The sequence below is a fragment of the Bactrocera dorsalis genome, chromosome 2, assembly GCF_023373825.1.
Source record: "Bactrocera dorsalis isolate Fly_Bdor chromosome 2, ASM2337382v1, whole genome shotgun sequence".
Classification (NCBI taxonomy): Eukaryota; Metazoa; Arthropoda; class Insecta; order Diptera; family Tephritidae; genus Bactrocera; species Bactrocera dorsalis.
This window is the reverse complement of record NC_064304.1, coordinates 13,812,678-13,839,311: the sequence shown is the minus strand read 5'-3', so window position 1 is coordinate 13,839,311 and position 26,634 is coordinate 13,812,678. Positions and strand designations below refer to the sequence as shown.

The 26,634-nt window shown below is 35.6% G+C and overlaps 1 protein-coding gene across 5 annotated transcripts in view; it reads right to left on the bottom strand.

Annotated features, from left to right (window-relative positions):
- The window catches only part of LOC105227640 (mucin-22), a 121,585-nt gene that overhangs the window by 76,718 nt on the left and 18,233 nt on the right, over positions 1-26,634 (bottom strand). For all 5 annotated transcript variants that reach the window (XM_049448678.1, XM_049448679.1, XM_049448680.1 and 2 more), the window contains one exon: positions 18,647-18,698. The gene's annotated coding sequence lies outside the window, so the exon portion shown is untranslated. The remainder of the gene's footprint in view (positions 1-18,646; positions 18,699-26,634) is intronic.

Below are 26,634 nucleotides of genomic sequence, written 5' to 3'. Positions count from 1 at the left end.
TCCTCTATGGATTTGATTGCACGAAGCTTCTTCTGGCTAAATCTGGCTTATCTTGCTTTTATCGTAGTCTTCTATGCATTTGAATCCCGTTTTGATTTTTCACACTCATTTAAATATGTATATCAAAAAATAAGTTTACTACACGATTCAAGAGAAAAAATGTTTTTTTAGAAAATCTTATGAAACCAAAAGTTTTTTATTTATTATTATTTCCTTAGCTTTACATTAACTGCCTTTTCTGGTTCCCATCAGAGCTAGAGCATTATTTGATATACATATGTAGCTTCAAGCTTGTTTATTCCGCACCGCAACCATACTCAACAAAAGCTGCACTCCTACTGGGTTACTATGAATGAATTTTGCGCTGGTGCATGTCCAAAATGGTATTGACACAACGACGTTTGCACGCGGCAATCAAACGTCGGCAATCATCCGTCAGACATTTTCATTGATGCAAACATCGCCAACGTGCAAAAGATAAAAAGTTCGACGGAAAATGTTTGCCAAGTTGAAATGAAGATTTGCCAATGGCGCTAAGGAGAGCTTTCAGTGCCAGCCAAATGAAAACGACATGCCGCACAAACATATATATACACACACACTAATACAGTAGTACAGTAAGTGAGCAACTTTTGAAAAGAATCGTTAATCGGCTGCGCAGCCGTGTTGACCAGCCAATTGAAGCGTGCCGCGTCACCAATCATGTAGATAAACAGCAAAAATTGCAGGAAAATTCGAAATGTGAAAAAAAAAACAAATAATAAAAGCAAACAAAAGCAAGAAAAAAATAAAAACGCTGCAAAAATCGTAAACTCCCAACGGCGAATGTAGCAAAAACTCCGCCAAGCCGGATATTCTAGTTGCCGCATGAAAAACGCAAACTTTCTACATATCGCTGAGCGAGTGGAGGAGGCGCTACCATGTGTATGCGGAAAGCGGAAAGCAACTTAAACTATGCATCATTCATAAACATATAAAACATTCAGTAAACATGCAGTGTGTGCAATAAGTATGTGTACGCCAAAGCGCATTTATTGTCTTTAATAATAAATTTGTGAAAATTGTCGAAATGTTTTGTGCGTTAATTAGTGCCGTTGTTTAAATAAAAGTTAGCGCACACAATGCCAGCAATAACAACAGCACCACACAAAGCAGTAGCAATAAAGTGGTATAGCGTGGTATGCGGACGGTGGAGAAAAAAAATCGCATAATTTCTCAAAGCAAGCAAGTTGCACGCTCACGCTAAGCCGCCGAAGCGTAGAGGCGACGCATGTCACAACTTTCACCTTGACTGCCAGCCAGTCGGCAGCGCGCTAAATGGTCATTTCAACGGCCCACCAACATACCACCAGCGGCAGCGAAGCAGCATAGCTAAGCGGGGTAAAACCGCCAACTCACGCATTTGGCGAATAGTAAACAATGAGTGGCCGGCGAAAAGCCGAGATTATTAATAAAAAGCAACAAAAAGAAATAAAAATTAAAAATTAATGGAATTAAAAAGAAATGAATTTTATTTGCTATGCACGCATACATACATACATATGGTACATGCATGTTAGGTATTCATCACATATGCATACCTACCACATATGTGTCTCTATCATAGCCTTTGAAAATTATTAAACAGGTTTTTTAAGTTTTACCTGTTTCTCCTGTTTCCGCCATAAACATCCAATTCAATTGACTTTTCACTCAAAAAATAACATTTTAAGCAGATACATACATACATATATACTTATAACTAATTGCCAGTTTTGGCACCTTTCAAAATATCATTATTATTTTGTTTTTGTGTGCTATGTGTTTACAAATATCTGTATAGATATATATTGATGATCAAGAGAACTTTTGAGAAATTATGGAGAAAATTCGAAAAATTCTGTTTAAGACAGACTTTTTTTTTAGTAAAAATAGGATATTCTTGAATTTTAAATTAATTTGTGTAAAGTTCAACCTAATTTGAAATTTATATTGCCAGCTTTTACAATTATACAGTCGGTATTATTGATATCTTTTCAATAGTATGGTAATGAACTTTGCTAATGTAGAAAGCGCCCGAATGTAGGCAACAGCTTTTGTTTTATTAGTTTTGAACTCTACTAGTGAGACTTACTTAGGTTGGAAGACTTTACTCACAATATTCTACATAACAAATATTTATGGGAATATGGGGATCTTTGGGAACCCAAAAAGTTTAAGGAAATTAAGGATAGTCTTGAATTAACAACGTTTTTTAATGAAACCACCCTTTTGTACATAAACCAAGAGTTGACATGACGTTGAATTATGAAACTTGTGATTGAATTCTAAAAGAAATTACGTCACAGACCGCCATTAAGGTAGCAGTACTTTTACTACTCCGGAGTGCAGCCTCCTTTACAGAAGGGACCATCCACTTATATAGCCTTGACCTCATTAACAGTGCGATCAGAGTTGGTGATGGAGTGCCTAACCTCGGTGTCAATAGCATTGTTAGTTTATATGATATCTTTATGATAACAGTGGTATGGGTGCCAGGCCACAGCGTAATCAGAGGAAAGCTGATAAGCTAGCAAGAAAAGTCACCTTAGAACCGTTATCAGTAGAATAGGAGCGGCTTGGTGTTCCCGTATCCTCTTGTGTTCTACTACCAGTTAGCTGGAATTCGCGAGAGCTTGGCTAGCGCAGGGTCACCATCGTTATATACGCTGTCGTAAAAGCCTTTTCGCCCAAGATCGATCTCATGAGACCTAGTGATCTCTTTGCCTTCAATAAGGCTTGTCTCTCCCTAGTTGTGGGGCTTTTTGCAGGCTTTTGCCCTATTGCTGTCCATGCTGTATAGCTGGGAACCTTATCAGATGGCATCTACAGAAGCTGTATGAAAGAAGACGAAGTGAAAACAACTCAACATTTCCTTCTTGACTAACTCGCGTTTGGCAGAGAGCAAGACTTAAGCACTTGAGAGAACATACCTTCAGACATCCCACCGAATTGGCGAAAATGGCGGGAGCTCTTCTTTTCTATAGTAGTCCACGTGCGATCTATCTAAATCAACCATCTAACCTCACAGACTGTACAAAGCGAAAATGAACAACACAGTTACTTTGTATGGGGGGATATTAAAAATTTTAAAAACTGTAGACAAAAAATGGAGTAGTTTATTATGCATAAAACATGCTATATATATATACATATCTCATTTCTCATGACAATTAGCCAATTTTGTGATATTTTAAAAGAATTTCGTTTCGAATTCACATAGAAATTCATAGAATTATTTCATATCCCTAAAAAGTTTTAAATGGCATAAAAATAGGTGGTGAGGGAACATAAAAAGTGGCGATAAGCATAAAATTTATGGTTGATGTTGTTTATTGCAAAAAATTACTACTGAGACGGCAAATTTGATCGCCAATATCGACATAGTAAGAGAATATAAAAGTTGACATTCAAACTCCAAAACAAAGAGTAAACGATTCCACAGCAAGCTATTCCTTTTATTTAATCATTCTATGTATTTTCTAAATTCTAAAAACACGTTTAAGCAATAATCTTCTAAATTGAGAATTCCTCTCAAAATCTTCAACAAGTTCGCACATTTCTAATTAAACAAAGCAAATAACTGTTTCAAATGATTTCACACATAAATCGAGCTATCAAGCCATAACTATAAAAGACATTCAAGAAAGCTATATATTTGCATATTTATTTCTTCGTTACGACTTGTGAAATCTCAGCAGAACCAGAAGTTCACCCAAGTGCCCCGCCAATGTGTTGAATGATATTAAGTGAATAGTTAAAAAAGAAAAACAGAGAATACAAATAAATTAGTGGTTTGACCGACAATTCGCCGCTGCCTTAACTGACTATTTAATGCCATGCTATACAGTGATACTCTCGCGTCGTGGAGCTGAAGCTCAGCCAACTCTGCACACGATTTAATGGTATAAATTTTCAACTAATTAATTGTGGAATATATTCACTAACAATAACAGAAACGAGCAAGATAAACATTTGCAGAAAAAATATATAGATGAAGTAGAATGGTGAGCAGCAAAATGCATAAGTTTGGGAAAGTTATTAGAGAAGTCTCTATTTATATTTACAAACCTTCTTTTATTTACATTAAATATTTTCCAAACAACTTTATAGAGATGATGAAGAAATAAAATTTATAAGGTAAAAACGTTCTCTTCGCATTTAAAATCAGAGAAATAACATAAAACAGATTGTGTTGACTTTTCACAGCTCTGGATCACAAACACTAAAGAAAAGGGTTTGAGTTAACACAATTATTTTTTGGACTGTAGGTATGATATTATTGAGACCATTTTTGGGTGATTTTTAACTAGTCTAGACAGCATTTAAATACTTTTCTTCCTGATTTTATCATTTAAGTTATGCCACTCTGAACTCAAGAGCTTCTAGTCCCTACAAAGCTTTGGGTGAGCTTTTTAAGGTTTTTGCTCTCACTAATTATTTCGAAAAGCTACTAGTTCCCAAAGTCTTTCAATGATCTAAGATTTTCAGCTCAAGAATCTAACTTTTTAATAACGATAATGAGAATTTAACTGTTTGTTTTTAGTATATTCGGGTGTTTCTAAGTGACCAGGATGTATGTACTCGTATGCTTATTCGATTTTTGTGGTACTAATCAAAATTTCGTTTAGATTAAGGTTTTTTATTCAGAAAATATATAGGAAGGAGGCACAGGAGGTTGTTCGCGATTCGGGCTGGGAAAATTAGAGTTAGGGCATAGAAAGTAGAGAAACTAAATATTTTTCAGATGTTGGCCATAAACAAGTACATAGATACTTTATACATGTAAACAAGTAAAGCGCACAAATATCAATCCAAATCATGTAAATAGAGGAGTTGCTCTCTTAATATATATTTAGCAGAATTTATTGACCGTGACAATAGAAAACTGAAAACAATGAAAGGAAAGACACAAATCCACATCTAAACGATTGGAGAAGGTGCTCACGCATATATCCAAAACATGCAGATATGTTGATTGGGTTAACGAACTGTAAGTTTGCGAAAGTGAATTCCAAATCATGAATGGATAATGATAAGAGGGTACAAGTAAAATGTGCTGTTACGAATGGAATGCAGAGAATAACGCAATGCCTGAAGAAAGCTCTAGGCATATGATAGTTCCCACATAATATGTATTTCTGTATGCATAGGTATAAATAAATAAAGTAACATATAAACACATATGTATGTATGTATAGAAAAGCATTCATGTAATTTAAACTTGAAGAAATTCTACTACTAAACCACTGATTTTATTCCCTATTAATAAAAAAAAACTCTTAAGCTGTTTTGCTTTTAGTTTCTTTTTTTATTGCAGGCCCTTTCTTCATAATATTAATTGTAGCTCTTAATGAGTACCCACATACTCCCATTCAGAAACGGGGGAAAATCACATTCAAAACGCGCCAAACGCACAACAAAGTGAGGCAGCCGGTTGTCTGTCCGTCGGCGTGTACCGGCACGGCAGCACCGTGAGCAACATGCGCAGTGCGCGTGCAATGGCCAGCGGCAACAGCAGCCAGCAGACAGTTTGTTGCTCTTCATGTACGCCAAGAAAGCAGCAACAATTAGACCAACAACAATGAAGCAAATACTACCGCCAACACCACCAACTGGGAAGGTCAATTAATTATAAGGTATGTGGGGTATTTCAATGTGTGTGAATATATGTGAGAATAGTGTGTGTAAGTGAATTGTGGGCACTCGAGGGAGCCGGGTAGACATGGAGCGCGTGTGAGACGTCATAAAAACTATAAAAGTACCGAAATATTTTGGTTTCAGTGACATCGTCTCGGTTTCAGCGGAACTGGTACGTGAAGCTGAAGAATAAGCTCACAAAGATGTGAATCCGAATGAAGAGGCATAAAAGCACTCAGCGCTAATGAAAAATACTTAAAAAATTTATGGGTATGTGAGGCTTTTAAAAATCTTAAGTAAATATATATAAAGCTTGTATTCTGGAGTGAAAGTTATTTTCAGAAGTGTTTGAAAATATTAAAAAAATGTGTACTTAACAGAAATAATTAATTTTACTTTCTGTGGGGAGCAAGGGGCTAAAATAAAGTGAAGTAAAGAAATATTTGAAATTTAAATAATTTATTTTTTTTTTTAACTAATATGTATATAGTACTATGTAAACATAAATCCCATTGACATCTATCTTTGAAACGAAGCTATGTATGTATTTTACTGTTTTAGTTCTTTGAGAGAATTGAATTGTGAGGTGCGTGACTTAGCTAAAATGCGCCAAACTGTAGGCAATGTGTAACAGACGTTAAACTTAGGCTACATTTAGGGTGATTTGCTATAAGATTGAGGACGAAATCCAAATATTTGTAAGTATATGAAAATATTATAAAATGAACTCTTCAATAAAAACAAGTATTTGAACTAGATCAGGTTAAGGTGAGGTTAGATGGCTGATAAAAAATCGCACGTGGACTAGTAAATGTAGACCTTTGTGAGGCCATAGAAAAGAAGAACTCCTGTATTCGAACTATAAATTTGCAAAGCGCTTAGTAGCCAATACAAATATGCACAGACGTTTAATTTCCATTCCTTCCAGCTCAGTGGGATGTCTGAAGATATGCGCTCCCGAGTGTTAACCTCACAAGCGCGAGACAGTCAAGAAGGAAGTGTTGAGTTGTTTCCACCTCATCTTCTTCCATTCCATACAGCTCTTGCTGATAGCGTCTGATAGGATACCCAGCTTTACTGCGTGGACAAAAATAAGGCAATGCCCCATGAAAAGCCCCAAAACTAGGGAAAGGCTAGCCTCACTGAGGGCAAAGAGATCACTAGATCTCTTGCGATCCAGCCTGCAAAAGCCTCCGCGAATCCCAGCTATCTAGTAGTGGAACATAAGAGTATATGGGATCATCGACCCGTTACCATTCTTATAATAGCGGTTCTAGCGTGCCTTTTCTTGCTAGCTCATCAGCTTTACAGTTTCCTGCGATTCCGCAGTGGCCTGGCACCCATACCAATCGTATCACAAAAAGACTATTAATAGCAAGGTTAGGCACCTTTTGACCACATTTGAACACACTGGTAATGTTATCTTAGTGGATGGTCACTTATCTAAAGAGGCTGCACACTGTAACAGTTAATCTACTGATACCCTAATAGGACTCAACTTGGCATGGAAGACACTGCAATTGATAGAGACCTCTTCACCAACTTTCCCCCCCAGCTTAGACCCATCCGTGAAGAAGCTCACTGCCCTCTCCTCCAACGGTTTCTACCCACCCACAACTACCTCGCCGAGATCCAAGTGATCCGGTATGAAGTCAAAGTGAATCAGGATTTCCAAGTGTTCAGACAATTCTGCAATTACAAACCCAGACTCTCTGAGTCTGACGGCAACTTTCGCATAAAATATCTACATTTTCAGAAATAGATAGCAAAATATCTATGACTTTTACAAACTCTGGCAAATATTTTACCAAATAGTCTGCGTTTTGTTTAAATTGATAAAAAAAAGACTTAAGCAGAAAAACTCAACGATGTTTATGTATGTATGTATGTATATTTGTTTTTATTTTTAGAAACTGAGAAAATTTATTTCCCATTTACTGTGTCACTGTAACAGTAAACACCTTTCTTCTACTTCGCAATCTTGCGTACAACATTAACCACAAATCAGCGGCATTGTCACCAACTATAACCACGAAAGTATGCAGAGTGTGTAATGAAAGCGGAAATTAATTAACGCCATCTGACAACAATTGCCCGACTGAGCCGCATATTTATAGCCTGCATTTCCTTTACTCTTCAAGGCAGCATAAAACCATTTCACTTCCGAAAAATTTATTATTTCGTCATTTAGGTTAATTATGCGCTGTTTACTAAACACTTTTTATTTCACTTGTTGCAGCTGCGCAGCATAAAATATTTGAATAGAAGACACATTAAAAGTCAACTTCCATAGTGGAAGTGAGCACAAACCGACTGTAGCTATAAAAAGATAAATTTTGTTATTTTTCAAAAATAATTGAAAACCATTTAGGTGTTAGACATAATAATTGTTTGCTATTTTGTGAGTTAATATAAAATATTGCGAACAAAAATTAATAAGAAACCCATAAATGCCTAATAAATTTTTAAATACCCAATACATTTATCAATCACAATGAAAAAGCAATTGCCAAAACACCCACCCAGAGCACTTAGCGTTCGAGACGCCAAGGGAGCTGACAGCTGAGCGGCTGCGCAAAGCGTTAGTTAACCTTGTGGCAAAAATAAATCAATTCACGCCAAAACTAGTCGCCACATATGGTTAAAAGCATTGCGAAATGTGCAAAATAAAAATGCAATTAAAATATATTATTATGTGTAGACATGTGTGTGTAGGCATTAAAAAGCTAACAGCGAACGCTAATGTGCCACTAACTATTTGCAACGCACCGCACATTTGCAAGCCTCGGAATTCCACAATTGCCAATGCACAGCAGAGTGCATGAGCATTGCAATTAGAAAATCAAACTAGAAATGGCCAAACTAAAGTAGAAATGCGTGATTTTCAATAAAAAAACTGAAAATATTTGTTGTTATTTTTATGTACTGAAGTGAACTTCATTCAAGTAGACTCGTTACGGTTCAGTTTGCGCAAACCCGCAATGCAAACAGTTAAGGTTAATGAAACACACATATGTACATACATTTGTATCATACATAAAAGCTGAAGCACTCACACACACACGTTCACAGATTATCCTGTATATTTGCGCTGAGTTTAACTGCACTAAGCGGCAAGTTTCGAGTGGCTTTCTGATACAAAATATAAAAATTCGAAAACTCATGCAACATGGTGAGCGCTTACCAACAACAAACAGCTGGGCGGCTCAAACGCAACAACAACAATCAATGGGGACCGCAAAAACGTTGGTTTGCGTGGGCTTCCAGCACGGTCAGCTCTTCTGCACACACAATTCCCGCGGGCATTTGAATCAATTCAGGTGAGTAAGTCCGCAACCACGATTGCGCTACTGCAACGCAACGTTGCATTCCAGTGGCTGACGAGGCAAGTGCGCCTCCGCTGCATTTGATTTGATTTCATTTGATTTGAATTGCATGCGGCATGACCTCGCTGGTGCGCTTCTTCAGCACACGGCCGCAGTAGCGCTCGCTGGACCACGTGCTTGGTAGCGGCTAGTTTCGCCTGAATATAAATATGCTTATTTGCTTCAATTCCCTTTTCGGCAGCTGCAGCTTTTCGGCAGAGATCGCCTTTTTTGGTCGTTACTTTGTATTTCATTTGATTGCCTTTCGTTACTATTGCTGTTGTTGTTGTATTTTTGCGGTTAGTTGCCATTTTAGCTGATAAGCTTTCAGCTGAAACCGGTTGATGGCATGAGACCATATTTCGAAAATATTTTTCAACTACAAACACGTCAGCCGTGCTGCTGTTTCGCCTTTGTGGCAGCTGTTGACCGTGACTTACAGGCGCTAATGACTTTCAAAGCATTTGTTGGTGTTAATTCGTTGGATTTTATTTTGGCACATTTCGGTAATCTACGAATTGCGGTTGACAGCTGATGAAATTCGCATATGTTATGTAATTAACTGAGGATTGTGTTAAATGGTTGCTTAAATGTTTATCGATTTTGGTTAATTGTGATGAAGTGCATTATTAATGCTGTTAACTAACCACAACAACTTATTGTTCTAACTTTCACATATGGCGTAGTACTTGTATTAGATCCTCAGCTATAAAATTCTATTCTTATTATTTCTTTTTTTTCCTTTTATATCTATGTTGACCACAATAGACACAAGATAAATAATTTTGAGTAGTCGAAAATTGAAAATATGAACTTAGATTAACTGATTTTAACCTAACTTATTAAAGACACAGTTTGACTTTAGGCGCATCTAAAACTGTAGTTATCATGCGGAGTCATTCTATGTAACATTCAGTAAGATATGTTATGTTTCAGACGAATAAATTATGCCCGAGATCAAGCCAGATATCAACAACGCAGTGAAGAAAATATAGCAACCGTATCTGAGAGTGCACACGAGACCGTAGAGAGTCGATTCGTCGCCGTTCGCAGCAACTCGGACTGACGTATGACCTTGGAGTATTTTACGTCGAGATCTTAAATTGGAAGCGTACAAAATATAGCACTGAGGCCGCTCGACCTGCTCAAGCCACATTCCTCCACTCTATGGGCTCTTGAAAATTTCCAGGAAAATCCGATGTTTTCGAGGTATGTAATCAAGTAAAATTGCCACATTTGGGACGAAGAGCTACCTGAAGAGTTTCAGTGGCTGCTATTTCATGTATAAAAATAACGGTTTGGCGAGGTTTGTGGGCCGGACGAATCATCGGGCCTTACTTCCTCCAAAATGATGCCGGTGATAACGTTACCGTCAATTGCCACCGTTATGGCGCCATGATAACCGACTATTTGGACGGCGCCACTTCCCAAACATCGCATAAATCAATGGACTTATTGAGAGAATACTTCGGTGAACTTCACGTTTAGGCAAGTTGATTGGCCACCAAGATCGTGTTATATCACACCGATAGACTTTTGCCTGTGAGGATATGCAAAGTCCATAGTTTATCCGGACAACCCCGCCTCGATTCAGGCCTGGCAGCAAAACATCACGTGTGTTAGTCGCCAGTTACCAGTTGAAATGCTCGAACGAGTCATCGAAAATTAAACTAAACAGATGAACCATCTGAAACGTAGCTGCGGCCAACATTTGAAGGAGATAAGCTTCAAAAAGTAAGTTCTAAAGAATGTTCTTTCGAATGATAATGAACATTCCCCATTAAATTTGAAGTTTTTGAATTTTTTCTTTAAAAAAGTAGGGAACCTTGAAAAGGATTATCCTTCATATTACAAAAATTTCCAATTAACTTAAAACACAAGCAATATTAACCAACCGCATATGCAATTACTTAATTGGGAAATTATTTGGTATTTATTTAAAAGTTGATACATCTTTCTTATTGAAATACCATGCATCTGCCTTGGTCAACAATGAAAGCAACAACAACACATCACATTATCATCATTAGCACATTTTCCAACTGTTTATTTAAGGCAAATGGATTTTCGTATGCTAACTAAAACAGCAACAAGCAAATAATTGTTGTAAATATATATGTATAGCTTTATATGAGTATGTGTGTGTGTGTAAGTCTGTAGAAAGCAAGCCGATGTTGCAATAAGCACTGCACAACAGAAAGAAAATTATGCAGCAACAAAATACTAAACGTACTATAAATGGAAATTATTTGGATAAGCAATTTAATGGTGTTAATTTCATTAATTTTTTCACACAACGGCTTTCTAGCTTTTCTTCGATAACTGCACACATGCATGCTATGGATATATTCATTTGGGATATAACTATAACAGATGTTTAACTTTGGTTTGCTTTGCTTGTCGGACGTTGGTAGCGAAGTTGACGAAATGAGTATGTAAGGAAAATACAGGGTGAGTGGTAATTTTAATATAAAATGTAAGTGTAAGCGTATTTAAAGAAATTAAAATGTCAGTGTTTTACTTTTGGGGTTATTCCAGTCTAAAAATTTGAAAAAACATTTTTTTAATTCATATTTCGATGGTTCAAATATTCAAAAAAATTTTAACTAATAAATTAAAAAAAAATTAAAATTATTTTAGAAACTTAAAAAAAATATTTACGTAAATAATAAAAGAAAAAAAATTAAAAATATTTTGTATATATTAATTTCCAATTTGTGTAATTTTTTTAAATTCAAGAAAGTTGAGGACTTTGTGAAAAAATCGGACTTTATTTTTAGGTTGTCGACATTCTATGAATCTTTCTTTTTTTTTGTACTAGCATAAGTGTAAAATTTGTGACCATGAGGAGGCGGTCTCTTCTTTTTCCAACAACTTAACGAAAAATTTGTATAAAAAAAATTTTGAAATTTATTTTTGCTAAAAGGATAAAGAAGTGATAAAAAATGGACATAATCAATTGCCGACAAAGCTCAAAAGTCTGGAAACTAGACAAGAATACTCGCTTAAAAAAATTATAATTAAATTGGAAAAAATGCTTTTTTTATAAAAACTTTTGCGTTTTTCTGTCGAATCTGAATAGTTCTCCACCTGAATCTAGCTCTCACCCTGTACTTACCACAAATGTGTAACTGCAGCAATAAGCAGGCTGGCCATACGTTTTGCATTCACGCTGTTACATCGAAGCGCCGCATTCTTCAGCTTTTGCTGTTTTTGTTGCATTTCACCATTTTCTTTTTTCACACTTTTTCGAAATTTCATTCACTCCATAATACCATTACGAAATTCAATTATTTCTTGTAATGTATTTCTTTTGTTGTTATGCTTGTTGTTGTAAACACGCTTAAATGAGTTGAGCATTTGTTGTACGTGCTGCTGGCATTTCCTGATTGCGCCACAATGGAGCTGGGCGAGAAAGCGCGTTGACTCTTTGATTGCAGTTTGCAAATAACACTTCTTGGATGGAATAAGCAAAGCTAGCAACACAAAGACAGCAGCAGAAGAGAAATGCAAAACGAAATTAATTAAAAGATTGGTAATAAGCCAGAGCCGATATGAAGATCTTTTATTATTTTTTAGAAATTCTTACGAAATTTATTTCGCAATGCGGCCAGTGCTGCAGCAACGCGGCTTCAAGTGGTTGCATTGACGTAACCTCACATCTTCAGCACTTATGTATGTATATATACATAAGTATATGTACAGATGAATGTATGTGTGTACTTCGACTTTTATAAATGCTTTTAAAAGCATTTTACACTTTTCATTTGTTTTTGTGCTTTACAAACACGCGTTACACCCAACCCTCCCAACTCAACTCATTGCTGGCATCACACATTTCACCGCAATATAGTAGAAATTCACCACAATTACTTAGTTTGCGTAAACCACAGATCTTAATATATGTACATAATACGACCACTATTTGTTTCTACAATTTCTGTGGTATTTTTATTTCATTTGTTTTTTCTGTTTTGTTGGTGCCTGCCTGCCAACCGGCACTTGAGAAGACTCGCAATTGTATCTCTGTAGCTTACTTAATTTTATTTTTCCATCATTTCACTCACGCACACACATTGCTCCTATTTGGTATCTGGCAAACCAATCACATGAATTTAAGTTTGCACTCATCCTCAAAGCGATCCGTTGAACGGCCGGCAAATACCGACCGCCTGCAACAATTTGCAAAAGTGGTTTGTGTGTGTGCGAATTTCCGACTCAAATTTCAAGTGAATTTCGTATAATTAAGAGAGTACAGTATATGAATGGATTGATATTTTAAGCCACAAAGTACACTCGCGAACAAATATTTTTTTGTGTAACACGAGCTGATCTATTTAAGTGGAGTGCCGATCAGCTGTTTCATATACGAAACAAATGCAAAATTTTCAGAGTGGCAACTTCTTCAAAAAAAAAAACAAAAAAAAACCAGTTATAATTTTTTAAACTTCCCTCGAAACACTGGTTAATTGACTCCAAACGGTTTCGCCGGAGCGGTCGTTTGAGTTTGCTGAATAGTCAGAACTCACAAGGAGCTAAATCAGGCGAATATGGTGGTCGCAGCACGACATTAGTTGAAAATTTGGCGAAAAACACACGAAGAATCAAAGCGGTATGTTACGGTGCATTATCATGGTGCAAAAACCAAGAGTTGTCGGCCCTTAATTCCAGCCTCTTTTACGAAGAACTTCGTGCAAACGACGCATAACACTAAAATAGTATTCCTTGTCGAAAGTATGGCCGGTCAGGAGGGATTCGGAGTGCGTCACACCTCGATAATCGAAGAAAACTGTTAACATACCCTTGATTTTTGACTGCTTAGATGTATTTTTTTTCGGCTTCGGTTCACCATTCACACGGTATACGGCCGATCTGTTTCCGGATCGAAAGCATACATCCAGGACTCATCGCCAGTTTCATGATATTCGGAAAGCTTTGCTTTACACACTTTGACGCGACGCAGTTTTTCGAAAAAAATTAGTGATTTGGAACCAAACGTGCATTACTCCACATTACACCAATTTTAAAGAACTACAAAGAGTTCTCTTTTAAGATTATTTTAGTAAAAATCTAAATTCTCCCACCGTACTGCATGCCATCTTTTCAGCAGTGTTTTAATGCACTATTCGAATACATACATGTGCAGATCCGCAATGCGATCTACGATTTACGATCAGCGATCTTGCGGCAACGCATCATCGCCTGGAGATGAACGACCGCAAATGCAGAAAGTATTGAATGTACTCGTATATATGTATGTAAGTAGTAGTGGAGTAAAAATATTCATTGATGCGCTACTTTTCCCCCACATTCACCACAACACAGTATATAAATACGTATATGGTATAAGCATAGGGCGCTCAATTTTACCATTTGTGCTGGACGACACACATTTGCTGCAGTTGATGCTGGTTGACGCCAAAGACGCACGTCCACGCGCTTCTGATCTACGCGATCTGCTTTATGTGACAGATAATGGCCGCATTGTCACACCATTCAGAATCTGCGGCAAGGGAGCGCTTGTATATGGTGCATACGAGTATAATATGCAATTATAGACACACTGAAGCCAACACGCCACATATATACATAAGTATGTGTGTGTAAAAAAATATATACACATATATTTGCTTATATGTATTGACTGCGTTCATTATTTACCCTCATTCTGTCACTGCACTTAAACGACTTCAATTGTCGCGTTCGAAAGTTAGCTCTACTCTGCTCCTCAAGTGATTGCATTAACCTCTGCGGACTCTTGGCTTGACTCGGTTGCTGTAGCTCAAACAATTAGTGGTCGCAGTTCTGTGATAATATTTATACTGACGTTTACGCTGTTAGATTTATAGTTTACGAGTATAACTTTCTAACCGTGTGTTCATTGGCTGTGGCCGGATAAATCTCTATTAGTTCTAATAGTTACTTTGTACCATTAAGAAAATAATACATATTATTAACCATTTTCAGAGATGTCATGTTAACCGAGTCAGAAGATAAGTCGCGTGATCGTGCCTTGACTTATTTTTACTTTAACCCAGCAAATTTCACAATTCGTAGGACCTATATTTCTACAAATGAAAAGCCAACTTAATCTATCAGAAAAATATGTTCAGGAAGTTCAAGATAAGATATGTGAATATTCATATACGTATAGTTATAACATAGGTGTCAGAATCTTTAAAAGAGTGAACAAAATAAGATAAGTAGTAAGAAGAGGTCGCAAAAAGATAAAGATATGATCCATTTCGAGGTTCCCTACTTTTTTAAAGAGAAAACACAAAAACTTGAAATTTAATGGGGGATTTTTATTATCACTCAAAAGAACGTTCTTAGGCATTTATTTTTTGAAAACTATCTCTTTTAAATGTTAACCGCGGCTACGTCTCAGATGATCCAAATGACTCGTTCGAGCTTTACGACTGGTATTCGTCAGACACGCGTGATGTTTTGCTCCAAGGCTCGAATCGAACCAGGATTGTCCGCATAAAATTTACATATCCCCAGAGGGAAAAATCTAATGGTCTGATATCATACGATCTTGGTGGCCAATCGACCGGTCAAAACGTAAAATTATTTGCTCACGGAAGTGTTTCGATGTGTCAGAATTTACGCCGTCTTATTGAAACCAAATGTCGCCGAGATCGCGAGCTTCAATTTTAGGCGTCAAATGGTTGGTTATCATGGCGCGATAACGATCGCCATTGACGGCTACGTTCTCACCGACATAATTTTTGAAGAAACACAGACAGACGATTCCACCGGCTTACAAACCACCCTAAGCCATTGTGTTTTCTGGATGAAATGGCAACTCTTTAATTTCATCAAGTTGCTCTTCGTCCCAAATGAGGCAATTTCGCTTGTTTACCTCCCCATTGAGCCAGAAATGGGCCTCATTACTGCACAAAATTTGTCTCGAAAACGTCGAATTTCCTTGGGACTTTTCAAGAACCCGTACAACGAAACGTTCTGTTCTTTTAGAAGTTTATTTTTATTTTCAAAACCGTAAGAGAATTTTTGAAGGGTGATATAAAACCGAAGATGAACTCTTCGGTTTTTCTGGTTACTTTTGATGTACTGACAAAATGGTTTCTCAACTTTGAAAGCAAGACTAAATGAATTCTAAATTAAAAATTTCACTGATTTCTCATTATTTAAAACTTATCTTCAAGCTTTAAACATTCACCGCAATTTGACCCAAAAATTTACCTAAATAACAGTATCTCTTTTGAAAATATGATGATGTGATGAACCCTCGTATTATACCTCTATCCTCACCCACATTAGCGATGATTCCCTCTATGTGCACAACCGAATTGTGTGGAATTTGTGGAATTTTATGCTCCATCCGGCAAGCAAATGGCAGAATCCCACATAACGGTGCACATAAGTGCATACACTCACGAGGGGTCTGGCAAATCGCTGCGCGAAACAACCGCGTTCTGAGTTTGGCATTACACAATTTCAGATTTGACGGCGGCTAGAGGCAGTGCCGTTGTTGTTGTTGCCACTGTTGCTGCCAACGCATCTGCATTTTGATTGATTTCGGTATATTACCGTTGCAACATACGCTGCGTGCCGCTTGCGTTATTATTTACCGCACCATGTGATATAATATTAGTGTACAGATATGTGTGTGTGCATGCATTATATCAATGCAAGTGTTGGCGTAAACTGCATTCTACCGCCTGCAATGCATATTTTCCATAAACTTCGACACGACCCACAATGCTTTTGGAGAATTCTATACACTCACGCTTATTTATGGTGATTTGTTCTGCGGCTTTGCACTTGGAAAAATTTATAGCTTATCTAGCTGTAAAGTGTGGATTATGCACATTCTTTATGCACCATATAATACCACACTTACTTGTTTATTGCTTGCTGTTATGCGTGCGCGTGCGCAAAGCGCTTATGCAACTAGAACCAAACTATGAAAACCGATATCGACCTCGTCGCGCTGCATACCGCGCTTTTGTTGTGACGGCAATGACACTTGACTCGAGTTATGCATGAAAATCTTTCAGTTAGCATAAGTAGTGCCGTTATCCATTATTGGAAAATATGGTTTCTGGATTATGCGTCGTTGGTACTTACAGTTGAGCTAATATACGTGAATGCAGACATATTTGGCTATTTGTGGGATTTGATTGCTATCAACTGAGTCGGCTAGTCTATCACAGAAAACCTAATTCGGCATCAGCAGGGCATCAGGGAAACAATGAAGCGTCACCTATACACTTGTCTTGTTCCACTTTGGCAAGATTACGCTGTAAACATCTACGGTCAACAGATACACTGGAGAAGATATCGATGATGAGGCCGAAGAGTCTCTTAAAATTCGTGTCAAGCGCAAGCATCCTAAAGGATGACTAGATCTCTTGGACCTAGGAACTGAACTCTTTTTGTTATCGCAAAGGACCAAAACCGGTCTATGAATAGTTTATTGGCCTACCAGTTTAACCTAACCTAACCTATCTTCAGAAAACGGACAATAGATGACAGCAGACAGCACCGGATTGCTCCGAAATATAGAAAATCGAGCAGAAAGGTCTCTGGTTCCGGAACAGATCTGAATTAATGTCCTACCGTGGACTGGCACTTCGGTAGCAATCATCAATCATCAAAATTAGGTTGAGCATATTTTCATTCACTACAACAACAAAAACATAGGCAGTCTTTTAAAATATTTTCTGGGTTTCGCTTAGTCATAAAGTTTTTTTTAGATCTCATTAAATAACTGACAGATAAATTCCTGGAATTTCGAAAAGGCTGAAGGTTCAAGGTTCGTGATCATCTTACATTTCATTTAATATTTACCAATTATGCATTCTCTATTCTATGAAGGATAAACTGAACCAAACGCTCCGTGAGTTCTGATGGTTAAGGGATAACACGATTTTGACTTGACTTTATTTCGGATCCTTCCTATAACATTACAAGCAGATAACATATCTTATTTGAAAGTATGGCCATTTACTATATATCCATCACAATAGAAAAAAATATTATAGAACTCTTAATCTTTACAAAATTTTGCCAAAACCAAAGCTTATTTGGGAACAAATAATTACTGTACGTTCTATTTGGGAATTGTTTTAGATCAAATAGCAAAAGTCTCAAAAGAAGAATAAGAAGTTTTTGGTTAGACATTTTAGACATTTAGTATACCATCATTTGATTTTTAAGCAAGTTTCTCAACATATTTGTTGTGTACATTTCGAGGTTATATGGCAAGAAAATAAAACAAACGAGAACTTTTATTCTGAATGAGACCGGATTTTTTAAGTCACTTTATCAAATACGATCAAAGATTTTATATTGCCTGCCGGGGTAACCAGTAAAAGTATAAAGCTATGTAGAAACTGTCTAGTAACCATGCAGTCTATTATCGTAAACTCCTAAATCGAATGACAACAGTATTGAAGTCAGGGTAACTAAACAAAGTACTTCTGACAAGCAGTCTTCGCGTTTGAAGGTAGAGGAAGTCCGAACCAACCTCCATTAGACAAGTACGATATATGAATGAGTAAACCTAAGCTTATTTTATTAATTGTTTGCAAAACTTTAATTAAAATATTTCCCTTCCCTTTACTTGTATTACATGTATTATAATTAAAACTTACCTTTTTAAAGACACCAATCGGCGCTGATAGTGACGTGCCTCAGCGATGCGAACTGCAAATAAAAGTGTGAGAGAGCGAGAGGAAAGAGGAAGTTAGTATTATATGGCACTAGGAAAACATTATCTCTGCATAAATGTGTATTTAAAAACGCTAATATTACAGCTTGTAGTGTAACAACAGGCAAGACAATCAAGTTTATAAAATATATAAGTAATAAGTTACAACACTTAATAATTATAGTAAATTATGGCATTAAACAGCTGACGGCGCTTGCCAACAGGAAATTGTTTCAAAGTTAGCAAACGCAACTGTAGTTGGAACGCATGGTTGTGTATAAAACGGAGTAATTAAGCAAAATTAGTTGGCAGTTTGTGGTTGTGAAGCTAAGTTAATGTATAATGTAATATATATGTACTCTGAACAGGGTGTCCTAAGTTTGCCACAAAGCTTGTAACACCCAGAAGGAACGCCGGAGATTCTATAAAGGTTAGATATATATACATAGTTTTATATATAAGTTGAAGTTTGATTAATAATACGAAAAGACTTTTTCGACTAACCAATATATGTACATATATGCCATTGAATGGTATCATAGCTTCGGTACAGCCGCAGTTAACGTTTTTTTCAATTCAAATCTCCTTATGTACATACATACATACGTATACCTGTGACTTATATATATATATGTATGTATGTCATAAAAGTATAATATTATCATATTACAACAGCCAGTTCTTTACTACTAAATAATTATAGTTTCTACAATAAAAAAAACAATATGTATGTATTCATATGTTTATATATACATATGCATTCGCTTTACTTTCAAAGCGTATCACCAGTATTGCGTCTAGATTCAACATTGCCATATAAAACAAGAATGCATTACAAATAATTACCAATAGATAATTACATGCGACTTTCAAGGCAATCGAGTGCAAGAACGTGAGTAACGGATATTCGCCACTCTTTGCTGGAATTTATAATATTTATTTTTTTCTTTGGAGACAGTAGCCGCAACACTTTACTATAAAGTAAACTCATGAATAGGCGGATATTGAAGACTTGCTTTCGAATTGCATTGCTGACGAAAGCATTTGCAGAAAGCAGTGATTTCAAACAACAAAGTGTCTACTTCTTGAGCCATATAATACATTTGTACCGTTAGATGTACATATGCATGCACATATCATTAATATATGCACTTAAAATACTTTTGAGTGGCCAACACGACAGCTGGTGAGAAATGTTAATGCAATAATTGCCGAAAGCAATTAAAATAAAATTGCATATGCGCCAACAGCAACACAAACCAAGGCAAATTGTATTATCCATGTGCATTACGAGCTTTTAAATGGCGGCAATTACACACAATTAGTCCTATACTCGTATTAGCATAGTCGCACTTTTTGAATGGACCTTATGTAATATCAATTGCCACAACGGGATATTTGTACATACTTATAGATATATGTATGTATGTAAATCATATTACTGCCGCAACCTAATTTAAATTTTTTTTTGATAATATGTTAGCAAACCGGTGTTAATTGGTATGGTATACAATAAATATCGATAGGTACCTGTTAAATTGGGTCTTTCGGAGTATATGTCTATGAAAGAAGAAACACGAATGTTTTTATGACTGATTTACTATGAAATATGTCTCTTATAACTTTATAATTCAATGATTCTGGATATCTTTGTTTCGGATACGCTCTCTAAAAGAGAGAATTGTACTGGAACTGATTGTTGTTATTGTAACACGATAATACTTTATAAGAATGCTGTCGAAATGACAGCGCTTGGTCTGATATAAATCCATTATCCATCTCGGTTAAGTAGACCTAATATCCTAGGTTACATTTAAGTCTGTACTAAAGTTTTTGGATATAAATGTTCCAAATACAACTACAAGATATACATACGACAAAAAATCTTTCAAAGGTGCTATCAAAGGAACCCATAAGAGTCTATAAGTACTTTGTCGATAGCATTTGTATCGACTCAATTGTTGAATAGGTATGTAATTTACATTTTTTTGAGTCGACGGTTGATATTATATTCTAACCAACTATTCCATAAAATATGTAATTCAACACAATTTTAGAGAAAAAGATAGATGCAATTTCAGATATACGAGTCTACTTTAGGGGATTCCAGTGATTTCCTCGAATAAAAAACAGCCTTTTTCAAAAATTTTTTTCTCATATAAAATTTTAAATATTTTATTAAAATTTTTTATTGTTACAAACATACACTACTTGTATTAACACAAAAATTATGAAATTAAAAAAAAAAAATTAAAAAATAAAAATTAAAAAAAAAAATTTTAATTTAATACAAATTTTGGAGGTTTTGCAGAATTTAATAAGACAATAAAAGAAATTCGATCTTTTGAAACCCGTAAACCAATGTAACCACCTAACACAACTAAATTCCTCCAAACTGATTAGAATCATCTTAAACAAGAGTTACAGAAGGGATTTGGACATCCCGCACTTAGTATTTTTGCTGTGGAGTACTCGGAAAAGATTCACAATGTAAACAACAAAACACTTTAATGAGCTCATGAAATATAACAACTCTTTATATATAGGATGGGGGCGTTCTGAAGCTGAAATTTTAGATCATATGAAGGATTATGGCTCTCTTTATACATAGTAAATAAAACAAAAGATGAATATAAGAAAGTTGTAGATTATTTAAGCTTCCTTGAAACTCACTTAGGTGATCAGAATCGAATTCAAAATGGCTCGAAAATCATTAGCTTGTTTACAAAGTCGAGAAATCAAAATACCAAGTTAATTAGCAACTACCCAGCCTGGGACATGTGGTCGAAATCAAGCATGCGCTGTGAGAATATTCAAATCTCATCTGTAAGAGAGATCCTAACTTTACTTAATATACTTGTAGTTACGCATTTTTCTAAGTATCGATTTAGACCTGCTTTACTGCCGCAGCTTACAAAAGGAAAGCTTTCTTTCTGGAGCTGGAGTCTTATAATTATGACTTCATCTGAGGTAAAATACTTTGTTTGATAATACGAGAAAATCGGTAAAAAAGGTTAAGTCATTTCCTAAAAACTAAGTACAGGTATTAAGTCATTCTCAAAACGATAATTTCATCAAAAGCTTTTTTATTCAAAAATAAGTTAACCACTGTTGAGTATTTAATGTTTTTTTTTCTGTGCCATGATACATTTAAATTCATATTTAAACTTAAAGGCAGCACATAAGTAGCACTGCATTTAGAAAAAGCTTGATTTTTTGCAAAACAAATGTTTACCTACGAACAATAAACCCTGCTGGTAAATTCAGTCGTGCGGAATCGCCTGAGTGGTGTGATATGAGGACTTTTGCATGCCACATGCCACATGGGAAATATTTTCATTTACATATGTATGTACATATGTATGCACACAAGGTAATACACCGTGTGGCACCAAATCGCACGTTTTACATACACATACATATGTGCATATGCACTAGAGGCTTACACAATAGCATCTTTACAACATTGCATGAAGTACGAGTACTACGCTTGCTCGCTGGACGCCTGGTCCGCCAGTTGGTCGCTCGACCATACGCGTCAGCTCTTTCCAGCTGACATGCAACAAACACAAAACTACATGCATATGTATATAACTGAAGGTACGTACTTCGGTATGTGGCACACGGAACTTTTGGCAGCAGCGTGCCACAGCTGTGGAGTCAGGCACCACCGTTAGACATGTGTGTTTGTAAGCCGGCGAGGAGATGGTGTCGTAATCGTTGCGATAGTGTTAAACATTGCGCTAAACTATTTCTTTTATTTTTTTAGTTTTAATTTTTTTTGTACACGAGTACGGAAATGTGCATAATGCCGAGAAATCCCTTTTTGAAATCCATTGAAAAGTGTTGGCATGAAATGTGGTAAACATTTTCGCAAAGCTTTTTGCCGTCAATGAAGTTGGCTGTGCAGCGCATTATCGTTGTTGTAGCTCTGTTGTACCACAAGTGGAAATCTGAGAATTATGGTGGTGCTATTTTGTTATTGTTTGTGTTTATTTCTGAAAATTTTACCTCGTTAAAAAAGTTCAGAATGAAAATGTTTGAATTTAAAAGCAAAATTTGTGGGAAGTGATGAAATGTATAAGCTTACGGTACCAGTGCATAATCGTAAGAGTGAGTATAGTATATATGTATGTCCATATGTATGTATATTATTATACAGTTACACCTGCAACTTTGTTGTATTCAATTTCCTAGAAAATTGTACAAATTTGCACAGGAAATTGGATAAATGCATTATAAACCAAGGGAAATGCAGAATTTCGAAATAAATGACGATATAAAATTAGTCAGAGAAGATCTATAGTGTCCCAGGTAATTGTTTATTAGATCATTTTCCCTTAGGACGAATACAAAATAGTATCGAGTATTATTTTGTAAACATATTATTGAATTTTAACAATTTCTTACAACTTACAATAATTTAATTTTTTTTAATTGCATTTAAAGTGATGACAATATACTAATTATAAATGCGCCAAAATGTAGATTATATGCTTTAAATATATCAAATGTTGCCTACATTTAGGCTGAAGCTTTAAATTCAACTTAGAGGATAGAGTCATGAGAAGTTCACGTAATTTAAAAAAATTATCTGGGCGCCATTCACTTGGGTGTGGCCAGAAACGATTATTTTACATATGGCTCAAGCAGCCCACGACTTCTGACCTTAGACCAAATATCCTCTGGATAGCCAAAAAAATATCCATTTGAAGACGAGCTAAAATGAGAAAGGGAAACATTCCTCCCCAGTGTTGTCAGCTGAGTTTGGGACCCGCCACGTTAAAAACACCCCCAATGAAAAGAAGAAAACATCATTCAATAAAGAAGAAGAAAAACAATTTCCGACAATAATTAATTGGTTTATTTTTCCTTGGCAGTACAAGTGGTTACATACTTGAACTCATATTCTTCTTTCCTATTTTCTTTTCACTCTTATATGGAATGTATATGCCCATATGTATGTACACTTATATCATATTATGTATTTATATATTGCTTTTAATTTCTTTTGAATACTGTACTGCCTCCAAGCAATGCATATTAGCGAATAATAGGCTTGTTGACAAATCGGAGTGCTAAAAGCTTTCCTGAAATCATTAGAATCTTCATAGGCACTTTGCTAACAGTGATTTCCAGTTAAATACATATATACGAGTACATACAATATGAGTGTTTATGTGTTTAGGAATATTTGTCAATCACACTAACATATCAAAAGTGAAGAAGCTATAGATTTGTCATCAACTGGTTTTTCTAGCTAACTAAATCAATATATGGTACATATTTACATGTCAAAGGCACGTAGGTTTCTCCATTGATATTTATATAGTAGGGTGAGCAAAAAAAACCTATCGAATTTATTTGTTAAATGAACATACATACATGCAGAGAAAAAAATGTCCCAGGCAAGATTTGTAGTTTAATTTTAAAATATCTCCAGGGTTATTCAAAGTTTTCCATAACTTTTGAAGAGGAGTAATATAACATAAAAATTCCCTGAGGGATACTATTTCAATTCAAATTTACGTAAAAGCTTTGAGAAGAGAAAATTACATTTTTATAGCTTCATTTTAAACCATAAATTCGATGGATTAAATTTTGGATCACCTGAATAGTTTTTGATATTTTTGAAGTTTTTTTGAAGTCGGTTGCTAGATTTTTTTTCGAGAACTAATCAACCGATCTTCATGAAATTTTACTCAGGTCTTTAGAATACAGTTCCAAAGACTTGGAAATGACGTCGCAATGCCCGAGTTTAAATATTTTTCCAAAAATTTCGGAATTTCTTTGTTAATAGTGTATGTTTGTAACAAGAAAAATTCTAATAACAGATTTCATTTTTATATGAGAAAAAAATTGTTCAATAAAGGCTGTACCCGAGGAAGCCCATTAACCCCTTAATACAACTTTTATATCCTGAAAGTATTAAGTTTGTTACGAAGTTTGAAACGTCGGAGATTCTAAAAATCATATATGTATGTATAGTACACAAATTATAAGCATGACTAGCTAAGTCTGTCCATCTGTCTGTATATTCACGAACTGATCTTTCAGTTTTTGGGTCCTTTTTCCCCAAAAAGCTGCTTATTTGCTGAAACCGGGCCACTGTAGAATATAGCTGCCATACGAACTGATCTATAAAAATGAAGATAAAAATCCTTTCCTTCAATTCTTCAAGCTATACAAAAATTCACCTCTGAAAAACACATATCTTTACAATGATTTTTTTTTATTTATGCAATTTTTCTACTCGTATTACCTAATTTGAGGGCGTGTATCTTTAATTGTTATATTCTTGCAACAACTTGCTAACAACGCCATTAAACTGCTCAGACGAGCTTCATTTTGGAAATTATGAGACCTAATTTACACCTACTTATCCACGTAAAGACGAATGTATGTTTGTATGCGGTTGAAAAATCCTTTCACTTTGCCATTGCCACCAATTAAAACAACAACAATATGAAAGTATGAAAGAATTATTATGTATATGCAGACCTCTTTAAGTTGAAAATGTGCCGCAAATGTTTAGTAGCAATTATCTGGTAATTAAGCGCAACATCTGTAATTAGCATGGCGACATGAGGAGCAACAATGGTTGGCTGGGGAAATCCTAGAGAAACGTGAGGCACACAAATGGCAGCAGCCTACATTTGCTGAACAAGCAACAAAAGATTACCATGGCTATGAGAAGACATGCTTTTAAAATAAAACCACACATACACACACACACACATTGATACATACATACAAAAACATGTATGTATAAGACATAAGAGTAAGAAGGCATGCACAGATTTACATTTAGTCACAGGTAAGCAGGTATGACTTATTTTTGTACACACAAATCCATACAATAATACAAATGTATACGTATGTATGTATGTAAGTGAGAGTGTATAAAGTTGTGCGCCTCGCTGCTAAGGCGACATGCACGAGCGGTGTAACGTCATTACGGCAACGCGTCAATAAGCGACAAGAGTCACATTTTAAGCAGAATTCCGCGCGACTTGACAAATACTCATCGAATCTGAATGTTCGAATGAATTGTGGACTTTTTCCAACAGCAACACACAAACACACACATACTAACGTTTGTTTAATGCATGTGTTACGAAGACTTGGCACCTTTGTTCTAAGTCTCCGGAATTTGCTTCTGCTCTTCGCAGCACTCACAGCCGTTCAACATGTGGCGTCACACATTTCTAAGGTGAAATTCATTTATTTTTTGCTTTGTACTTGAATATGAACATACATATACTATATCGCACTTTTACGATAAGTAGGCAGGGGCGCAAACAACCCGACATACGAATATTCGTGAAAGTGTATGAGGCAGATATATACAGTTATGTAGTATTTTTATGCACGGAAATTGTTTCATTAAACTTTTGAGTGTTCCGAAAATAGTTGCTGCTTCGTTGGGTGGGAGGCGCATTTAAAGTGCCAGGGAGATATAAGGGAAGCGGGTGCTTTGTTTACTTTAGCAATATTTGAAGCATATATAATAAATGCATAGTGCTGCCAAAATACTCTATTTAGTTTTATTAATTCAAGAGTGCTAAGTGCTTTATGAGCTGAGCTGGTTTGTAGTTTAGAATTTTTTCGTAGATTACATAAGTACATGCATATTACTGAGGAGCATATTTATTAAAACTTTATAAAGCAAAAATAAAAATTAAATATATGTTGTAAATTAACATCTTAGATAAAAAAAATTAATAATTTTTTTGAGAATACTGAAAACCGAAAATATTACATTTTCGAAAATTCATAAATTTTGAAAAATTCAACAATAACATAACAACCAGTATATGTTAAAACTTATATTGGGTAGTCGAAAAATAGTATTTTTAATCAAACTTAATTTTTTTATATTTATACTAATGAATAAATAAACAAATGTGTACCACAAATGTGTATTCACTC